This window comes from Leptopilina heterotoma, unplaced genomic scaffold, assembly GCF_015476425.1.
Source record: "Leptopilina heterotoma isolate Lh14 unplaced genomic scaffold, ASM1547642v1 Lhet_41, whole genome shotgun sequence".
In the NCBI taxonomy this organism is placed as follows: domain Eukaryota; kingdom Metazoa; phylum Arthropoda; class Insecta; order Hymenoptera; family Figitidae; genus Leptopilina; species Leptopilina heterotoma.
This window is the reverse complement of record NW_025111071.1, coordinates 59,361-69,814: the sequence shown is the minus strand read 5'-3', so window position 1 is coordinate 69,814 and position 10,454 is coordinate 59,361. Positions and strand designations below refer to the sequence as shown.

The 10,454-nt window shown below is 26.8% G+C and overlaps 1 long non-coding RNA gene across 1 annotated transcript; it reads left to right on the top strand.

Annotated features, from left to right (window-relative positions):
* LOC122506349 lies at positions 1-7,114 on the top strand. Its single transcript, XR_006301994.1, has 2 exons — positions 1-2,524; positions 2,742-7,114. It is a non-coding gene; the product is annotated as an uncharacterized LOC122506349 (long non-coding RNA).
* Positions 7,115-10,454: the final 3,340 nt, after the last annotated feature.

The following is a 10,454-nucleotide window of genomic DNA, read 5'->3' as shown; positions in this document are numbered from 1 at the left end:
GCTATATTGTGAAAAATATTAGAATCAAAAATTATTTATTATTAGTAGTTAATTTTAATTTTTTCTTATTTTGGCGAAAATTATTTATATTGTAAAGGGTCTGAACGAAATTTAACTGAAAAATGTCATCAGGAATGAAACGAGAGACACAAATAATATAGAGGTGTATATTACCGTAATTGTTATTTAAGCCAGAATTTTCTTTTTTTTTAAATAAATAACAAAAAACCCAGTATTCAATTCTATATAGTTGAAAATATACAACTTTACAAAGAACACATTTAATTTACTGCGTATTTTATATACAGAGTGATCGTGGATTGTATTGCACGACGGATTCGTGATATAAAAATTATTTTTTCCTTTTGTCTATTATTGAAATAAATTGAATTCAAAAGAAAAAAATTTTTTTTTTAATAAAAAAAAAAAATTAATAAACAATTTTTTTATTGTTTGTAAATAATTTCTAAATTTTTTTTCGTTACTTGATAAATAAAAAGATTTGAAATTTTCAACTTTGAAAATTTTATATTTTTGAAAATATTACAAAAATTCCCCCTCCTTCCTATTGGGCCTTACAATTGTCGGATAATAATTTATGAAATATTGCAATTTGTTTATATCATGAATTTGTAAATTGTTAATGAAAAAAATATGTAATAACAATATATGGAAATATTTCATTAATAGGGAAAAAACAAAATGTCAATCGAATATTATATATTAAAAAAAACTGATTATGTTGAATAAAAAAATTCAGAAACGAAGTGCTATTGTTTGTGAAACAGAAAATTGTATTGTTGATGAAAGGAAATGTTTGTGAGAATAAAAAAAATAAAAAAGGAACTATCTTAAAAAAATGAAATATTTGTTTAAAATTGTTTAGGTATTTTAGTAAGTTCTCCACATTCTTAATTTTTTCTGATTTTTGTAATTTTTTTGTATTTTTGTATTTTTTTTACTTCATTTTTCGTTTATCAAAATATTATTATTATTGTTGTTATTAATGTGGAGGGAATGCATATTGACCACAATTTAGGGTGCAATTATTTTTTTTATTTTCACTTACATTGTCACTTTGACTTTTATTTTAAATCAGAAATTCATTTTTATTGTTTCATTTGACGTTCATTTTCACCGAACAGTCAAAATCAGTCGCAACAAAAATGAAAATGAAGAAAATAAGAATGTATAAAAGTGAAGAAATAGAATGAAATTATTAAAAAATATATATATTAAGATACGCGTGTAGGGTGATTTTAAATGGAAAAAAATAGAAAAACAAATGAGCGGTTAAATTGTTAAATAAGATCACTCTGTGTAAATATACCTAATATAATTAAGAACTTTCTCAAATAAGAACAAAAAAAGCACTGATAGCTTCTTGACTAAAAAAAATCTTAGAGTTCAATCATGTAAATATTACAGATGCATTAAACGCTCAGGAAGTTCACGTCGTATTAAATAAAAAAAATAAATAATGAAATAATAAATATAATACTATATAATACGATAATGCACAATTAAAAAAAAATTAAGTGGGCGTGTATGTGTGAAATTTTTTTTTAAAAAAAGAAGGACATAATGTTGTGCGAGAATTGTATATTATATATGTTCAGTAATTTACATCTATTTTACGGTAATTTACATCGCTAATGAACATAAATGAAAAATAAAATAAATAAAAGCGTCGGCAGAGAGCCTCCGTCAGCCGTTGCCACACGTCTTTATAAATAATCGATAAAGAATGTAAGTAACGTGTAGATATATCATAGTTAGATACAACGATCTCAAAATGACGTGGATCGCTAAAATCTTTTATGGTCGTTGATATTAAAAAGCGTTAAGCACTGAAAAGAAAAATTTTTTGGTCCTAGTAGTAAAAAATTTGGTTGGCTGACAAAAAATAAGAAAATATCGTATTCGACTAAACAGTTTTTTATTGCTCATATTAAAAATATTTTTAGATTTAATTAAAATATTTTTCTAAATTAACCAGACTATTTGAATTAGTCAAAATATTTGCCTAAATCGACTACATTTTTTATGTAGGGTAGGGTGGGGCATTACAATTCGCGGGGCGTAACTATTCTTTAGTCCTGAAGAGAAAACTATTCATCCGATTGAAGTCCCTTTTACACTGTATACTTGTCATATGAAATGAACATTGTACGTCACATTCAGGAAGGAAGAGTAAGGAGACCGAACTCTGTGTAGAAAGCGCTTTAAAAATCTCAGAGAAATATGCACGAAAAGTGCCAGGCTCACTGTGTTCTAGTCGACCTCCAATTAAGTTGATCATGCGCATAAGCTTTGTTGTGTCTCTGTTTCTCGTAAAAATTGTGCGAGTGAGATGTAAGATCTAATGTTTACATCTAGCCCGCCTTAGTGAGATACATACATATACAATACATTTCGTTTTAATAATTATTTATTTATTTTATTTAAAAAATGTCGTGTTGTGTGCCAGGATGTAAAGAAAGAAAAAGAGTCTAAAAACATTAGTCTCTTCTATCCTTCTACGGTATGTAAATATACTCTAGTTATAAACACAATTCTTCTTAACCATTTTCGCAAAATTTTTCCCTTTTCATAAATATATTATTAAATTATTTTGAAAATCTAAATAATATCACAATTGCAAATAAATAAATTTGCTTTTAAAATTAACACTGTTTAAACTATGTAATATTTACCTTGACATAACCACACTTTTCATCTATGTCAACACTGAACTTTAGTTCAATGCGCATGATCGACTTAATTGGTGATCAACTAGAACACAGTGAGTCTGTCACTTTTCGTGCATATTTCTCAGACATTTGTAGAAGCAGAGTTCGGTCTCCTTACTCTTCCTTCCTGGTTTTTACTCATTTAGTCTGCCATTGTAAATAGTGATAAACGGTCGGAAAAATTATTTCTAAAGTCGAATTTAGTGCTGAACACGAATATCATAATCGATTTTTGATATTCTATTGTTCAAAAATTTTACAAGTGTTTTTCAAAAAATGTGCGGATGGGTCGAAACTATTCGCCCACTGATAACAGCGAAAACTATGAAACAGTGTATTTTTTGTGTTCTTGTTTTTAGGTTAGAATGGTAAGAAATTGAAAGATAAAAACCAGAAAAAATCCTACAATTAACAAGTTAATTTTTATATTTTTTTAGTATTATATCATTAATAGCTGCAAGAATAGTTACGCCCCTTGTTTTTTTCGACATAAAAAAAAAATTCGTAAAATCGCTGTAGTTTGGAACAGAATCAAGTTACAGCAAAATAATACATGGCAAAATTGTAGCTAAGAAGTCAAGTTTTCAAACGGTCCTACTCATTTATTTATTTTTTTTAAATACACTTTTTAGACTCAAAAATCCAAACAAGAATAGTAATGCCCCACCCTACCTTAATTATTAAAATAATCTATAATTATTAATTTATTTAATCTAAATCAAACAATTTGGCTGACTCAGTCATATATTCTGGTTAAATCAAACAATTTGGTTGACTTAGTCAAATATTTTGGTTAAATCAAACAATTTGGTTGACTTAGTCAAAATTTTGGTTAAATCAAACAATTTGGTTGACTCAGCCAAATATTTTGGTTGAACAAAACAATTTAGTAAATAATTGTTTTTAATAATAATGAAAGTAATAATAATTATTTAAAATAATTGTCTAAGTCAATCAAAGTATTTACTTGAATTAACCAAAGTATTTGCTTGAGTTAACAAAAGTATTTGCTTGGATAAACAAAATTGATTACTGCAACCGAAATAATTGCCTGAGTAAATCAATATTTATAATAATCAAAATTGAGTTAACCAATTTTTATATTAGATTAAATAATTGTTTGAGTCAATCAAATTATTTCATTCAGCCAAACTATATGTGTTTGAAGTAACCAAATTGGTTAACTTGAGTTATTAATTATCTATCTATTTGGTTTAAGTTAACGGAATTGTTTTGTTTAACCAAAATATTTAGCTGAGTTAAACAAATTGTTTTTTAACCAAAGTAATTGTCTGAGTTAACCAAATTCTTTTTCTTAACCAAAATAATTATATGAGGTTAACCAATTTTTTTTATTAACCAAAATAATTGGCTGAGTTAAACAAATTGTTTTATTTAACTAAAATATTTGGCTGAGTTAATCAATTTGTTTGGTTTATCCAAAATATTCGTTTGAAATAACCTAAGTGTTTTGATTAACCAGATTTGACTGAGTGAACTAAATTGTTTGGTTAAGTCCAAATACTTGTCTGAAGTATTTAAATTCTCTCGATTAGCCAAAGTATTTGTTTTGAAGTAACCAAATTGATTTGTTCAACTAAAGTATACTTTTGTTTTAATCAAAATGTTTGCTTGAGTCAACCAATTTTTGTTGTGCAATCCCTCTGAGCAAAAGGATATCCCAGGGATATCCTAGAGATATCTCGCGGGATATTGAGATATCCCTGGGATATCCAAATTTCCATGCCATGGGAGACTCGCGCGGGATATCCAAATATTCTCCACACGGGATATGCTACGTGAGAAATAGTAATATGTTGAAAAATAATTAAAGCTTTAAAGAGTTGAAAAACCATTATTTAATTATAACTAGAATGAGAAAAAAATTATTTTAAAAATAAAAGATTATTTGACTAATATCAAAGTTATATTTTTGTGATTTAATAAACATTAGTTGAATTCAATAAAATGTCTTTTTAACGCTAAACATTTATTGTGTGTGGGTTTAAACTAATTTTGGTCAATTCATATCGTCTATTACTGATGAATATTTATTGGTTAAAGATATTTACAAGAAACTAAAAAAATGTGAAAGTTAAACATATTAAACAGCAACACTTATAATCACACACTGCAAAACACAAACTTCTGATGCGCTTCTAATCTAATGACGCGACGCCATGGTCGCCATGACACTCAACAGCTGGGAAGGTCGAAGCATGCGTGTGTAAGATTATATGAGTACATATATATAAAATTTTATTTCTTCTTGTTTAAAGGGAAAAATATACTGGATTTTCAGTAATTAATCTAGTAATTCATGCAGTATTTGTTTAGAATGTAGTTAGAATAAATATTTGAATAATTTAATATATCATCTACCAAAAAAAGTAACTAAAAAATCATACACTTTAAGCTGAATTTATAAATATATTTATTTTCCACTTTCGTTAATTTAATGCAACAAATATCTAATCAAACTTTTTCTAATTTAAATGCGTTAAATATAATTTCACAGCTCTTTGACACACACTCTTTGACACTTGGAACGATTGCATTTCGTTTCCTGCGCATGCGCTGACATATCCCACGCGGGATATCCCACACGGAATGCCCCACGAAAGAAAACTTTGCATATCCCGTGGATATCCAAATTTCCGTCCCGTGAGATATCCTAGGGATATCACGGGATGGAAATGGGATATTCGCGGGATATCCCGTGCTGTGAGGGATGAAAATATTTGTCTAAAATAACCAAATTTGTCGTTTAGCCAAAGTATTTATTTAAAGTAACGAAATTATTTGATTTAGATATAAAATTTGTTTAAAGAAACCAAATTGTTTTGTTGAACCAAAATGTTTGGCTAAGTTAACCAATTATTTGATTGACTTAACCAATTTCTTAATAATAATTACATGAGTCAATCAAATTATTTGATACATCCGAAATATTTGTTCGAAATAACCAAATTGTTTTGTTGAACCAAAATATTTGGCTGAGTCAACGAAATTGTTTGGTTCAATCAAAATATTTTAAATCTGAAATAACCAAATTTTTCGTTCAACCAAAATATTTCCCTAATGTAACGAAATTATTTGATTTAGGTAATCAAAATTACACTCAACCAATAAACTTTATTGCCAGGACAAATTATTTTTTTCTCATTTAGTGTAATTTACACAATTTGACAAGAAATATATTATACATATATAAATAAATATTGCATTGAGTATCGCGCAACAAGAACGGCTATGGTTGAATCGTGAATTGGTTCTGACCATTATTTTTGAGCAATTTTCTTTGTTTGCAATTTTAATTTTTTTATTTATCATTTTTCTTTTGCCATTTTTAACTAAAAAGTGAATTTTTTTAATTTACGTGTCTTTCTTCAATTGCTTCAAATCGCGCTTCTAATAATTATTATGAGTGAAAGAGAGAGAGAGAGAGAGGTTTATCTTTCGTACAATGATTTCCCACCTACTTCCGTACCTGAAAGCCATTTTGTGAGAGAAAAAAATCGAAAATATAAAAAACTGTATTAAAAAGTGCATTAGCCGTTATAATATATGGATGAAAGTCAAGAGTAATTTTTGACTGAATTCCAAATAATTGCAGACTGACTATATGTGGTTAAGAACAAGGCGAGTGGTCATTGTTACAGAGAGGCTTTATATCGAACAATGATTTTTTCCATTGTTATATTTATTAATTATTATTATTTTTATTATTATTGTTACATTAATATTGTTTTAACGAAAGTAAGAAATCGTTTCGACCAATCACGTATCTTATGGCTGACGGGTACATAAATATTTCAGCGCAATAGCTCTGTATCGCTTTGCACACGCGTTAAATCAGTATTACATTTATATTTATTAATAATTTTCACAAAAAGCGTTGTATTTTGTAGTTCAAATAAAAAAATTGTTGTGAAATCGCAAATAAAATTTGGGGAAATTTTTTACAAAAGTGAATAGTTGACTCATTGAGTATTACAGTGTTAGGTAACTGTTACATAACTAATTAATAACAAAGATTGTAAAATTTTTCGATTAGTAAAATATTAATAAAATTAATGTTAAGTAACAGTTACTGCTTGAAAATTCGAAAATATAAAAAGGAATGTTTTGTTTGCGATTTCTTATGATAACTTTGAAAATCTTTGTCTTCGAATTTTTTCACTTCTTTTAATTGCCAAATGACTGAAATCTGATTTAAGAAAAAGTGATGATTCGTGACAGAGCTAAATGCGAGGTTTAAGTGATCGCGTTGATATGCTTACGGTTATGATGATTATGATTGTGGTTATGATTATATTAATATATATATATATATATATATATATATATATATATATATATATATATATATATATTAGGGTGTCCCAAAAAAATAAAAAGTTTTTTTTTATTGGGTCTCATCCCCTAAAATTCTTTCAAATTGTGTAAAAATAAGAACACAATATTTGGAAATAAAAAATTTTAATATTAACCCGTGGTTCAGAGCCTTTGAACCATAAAAACGCTAACAATATAGTGTTTTTTCATTTTTAACATAAATATAAATGTCAAAATATAATGAATAGGGTGTCATTGTAAAGATAATTAAATTACCTTTCGATCCATATATTATAGTTTAAGATTCAATGAAAATTAAGAGTGTTACAGTCGATTAAAGATCAAATTTTATGAAAATTTTGATGATTTTTATTTTTTAGACACTTAAGTAACTTGTACTTTTTTTACATTAAACAGTAAAAAATATTTAGGTTTTAATTTTTTTATTGAGAGTCTAACATTACGAAAATTTTTAGCCCTTGTGGACCTCGATTTGATTGAATATGACAATTATACACTAGATTTAGTGAACGAAACTATTTTTTTAATTTTTATCATTCCTTCAACATTTGCAGCAAAAATTGAAACAATAAGTTTAGATATAACCACTAAACGTACTAAAATCAGTGATTAAGAAATACTGAAGTCGATGATTTAGAGTCCAATGTCAGTTTTTCAAATTTCAAAATGGCGAAGAACTTCATAAAAGTCGATCGAATTCGTCTAAAAATCGGGTAACGGATTTTGAGACGAATTTAATCGACGATTAAATTACGGATTTTTGTAATGTTAGACTCTTAATAAAAAAATTAAAATCTAAATATTTTTTACTGTTCAATGTGAAAAAAGTACTCTTTACTTAAGTGTCTAATAATCATCAAAATTTCCATGAAATTTAATCTTTAATCGACTGTAACACTCTTAATTTTCATTGAATCTTATACTGTGACATATGGATCGAAAGGTAATTTAATTATCTTTACAATGACACCCTAATCATTATATTTTGACATTTATATTTATGTTAAAAATAAAAAAACACTACATTTTTAGCGTTTTTATGGTTCAAAGGCTCTGAACTACGGGTTATTATTAAAAAATTTTATCTCCAAATATTGTGTTCTTATTTTTACACAAATTAAAAGATTTTTAGGGGATGAGACCCAATAAAAAAAAACTTTTTATTTTTTTGGGACACCCTAATATATATATATATATATATATATATATATATATAAAGAAAGTGCACTCTCACACAACTCTTTATAATAAATAAATTTTTTTTTCGTCGATTTTCTTTCCAATACTTTTTCTGTAACTTTTATTTAATTTTAACTATTCGTTCTTTTGTATATTTGCAATTTATAATTATATTATTATATAGATAATATTCACATGAAGCATTCTACACGCGCCGCTTTCTTGTCAGACTTGCGATATTTAATGGCTTTCCATTTTTCATTTCTTCTTCGTCTGAAAAAAAATTTGTTTTCTACGAATATTTTCAAAAACACATTTTTATCATTCATATAAAAATATACTTTAAAATTTGTAAGGCTCAATCTGATTATTATATACTAAAAAAAAAAAACAAATTGCTAATAAATTGTTTTCTGTTTAATTCTTAAAAGAAAAAAAATATCTCTCCATACAAAATCCGATAAAAAATTTATTCTCACGACTACGAGAATAACTCCCCAAGACATAATAAAAACTTAGAACAAATTGTAGACAATTTATTATTGAATGAAATGAAAAATAAAGCGACATTTGAAAAGAAATATGTATGAAATAACAATGTTGTCTTTTATTCGCATTTCACTATCCCTAATTATTTTGTTGTAAAAAAATTTACTTTTGTGAGAAATATATTCTTTATTACTATTTTATAATATTAAATTACGTATTTATAAATTATTTAATGCAATTTTTTTATATTTGACTTTTAAAATTTTTAATGATATATAAATGTTGATTTTGGTAACGTTCAAAACAAATCAATGTAGGGGAGGATGGGGCAAGGATAGTTAGTTGCTGTTATGCTTAGACGGCTTGCTCAAAAATCGCGTAATTCATGGTATATTCGCGTCTTAACACGAAAAGATGATAGTAAAAATTGGAAGGCAATATGTCACCATTTGCGAAGTTTTGCTAAAATGTTTTGCTAAAATGTCAACGTAATGTTTATCATATTGTTTTCTATATTAGAGTTTCAGAATATTTATTTACGTAAGTGTTTTCCGGAGTGAAATTTCCTGCTGAACACGAATATCGTATTTATTTTCAAATTAATTCACGTTGTTCCATAAAATTAGAAAAAACTGAAATATGGACTCACGGGGCAAGGATAGTTAGAGATAATACGAAACGGTAAATTCCTGTTAATGCCATCCCTGCTGGAAGTAAAGGGATATAAATCCTATCTCTTTGAATATTTGTTTATCTCTGAGATGGAAACAGATAAAGTTTATTTCTTATAATCTATCCCCATTTTTATTACTACTATCGCATTCTATCTTCTCTTCTTCTCAATCTTTTTGAATAACATTTTTCTTATCTTCTTCAATACTTTTCCTATCTACTTTCTTCCTTTTCTGTCGCTACTTTAATTTAAGAAAACACTGATCTCTGCTTATATATAATATGTGTTAAATTTGTTGCGTGTAGTTTTCAGGCGGTGTTGTTTTAACACAATTTTGATGTTATTTTAACCCCATTAAAAATGTATATTCATTTAACACCCTCTTGTGTTAATTTAACACGCTCTAGGGTTATTTTAACATCAATGAAGTGTTAAAATCACACAGTATCGGTTAAAAATGTTGCGTGTTGTTTTAACACTACTTTTAGTGTTAAAATAACACTTCTTTTTTCCTGTGTATGACCTTCCTTTATCCCAGACTTTTCCTTTTTTAATCCCTTCAATCTCTTTTTATCTCATCTTTTTTCTCAACCTCTTCTAATAACCCTTATTTTATCTCTTTTAATCCTACTACTATTCACTTCATTCTCTTTCTATCCTGATTTGAATCTTACTATTTATTTTTTTCCTTATCTTTCTAAATAACTTTTGTTTTATATACCCTTCAATCCTTTTTATCCTTGTACTTCTCTCTTTTTATCCACATTTTAATCTTAGTACACACTCATCACCATTTATACCTTGGGTTTAATCTTAGTCTATCACCTCTCGATTCGATTCAATCTCTTTCCATCACCCACTTTTGCTCAATCCCTTTTAATAACCTTTATTTTATCTCCATTAATTATTTTACCATTTACTTTCTTTCCTTTTTATCCTAACATCCCCTCGATTCTATATCAGTCTATTTCTTTCCAATTCTATTGAAAAAGGCCTTTATTCTTTTATCTCAATAATTTTTT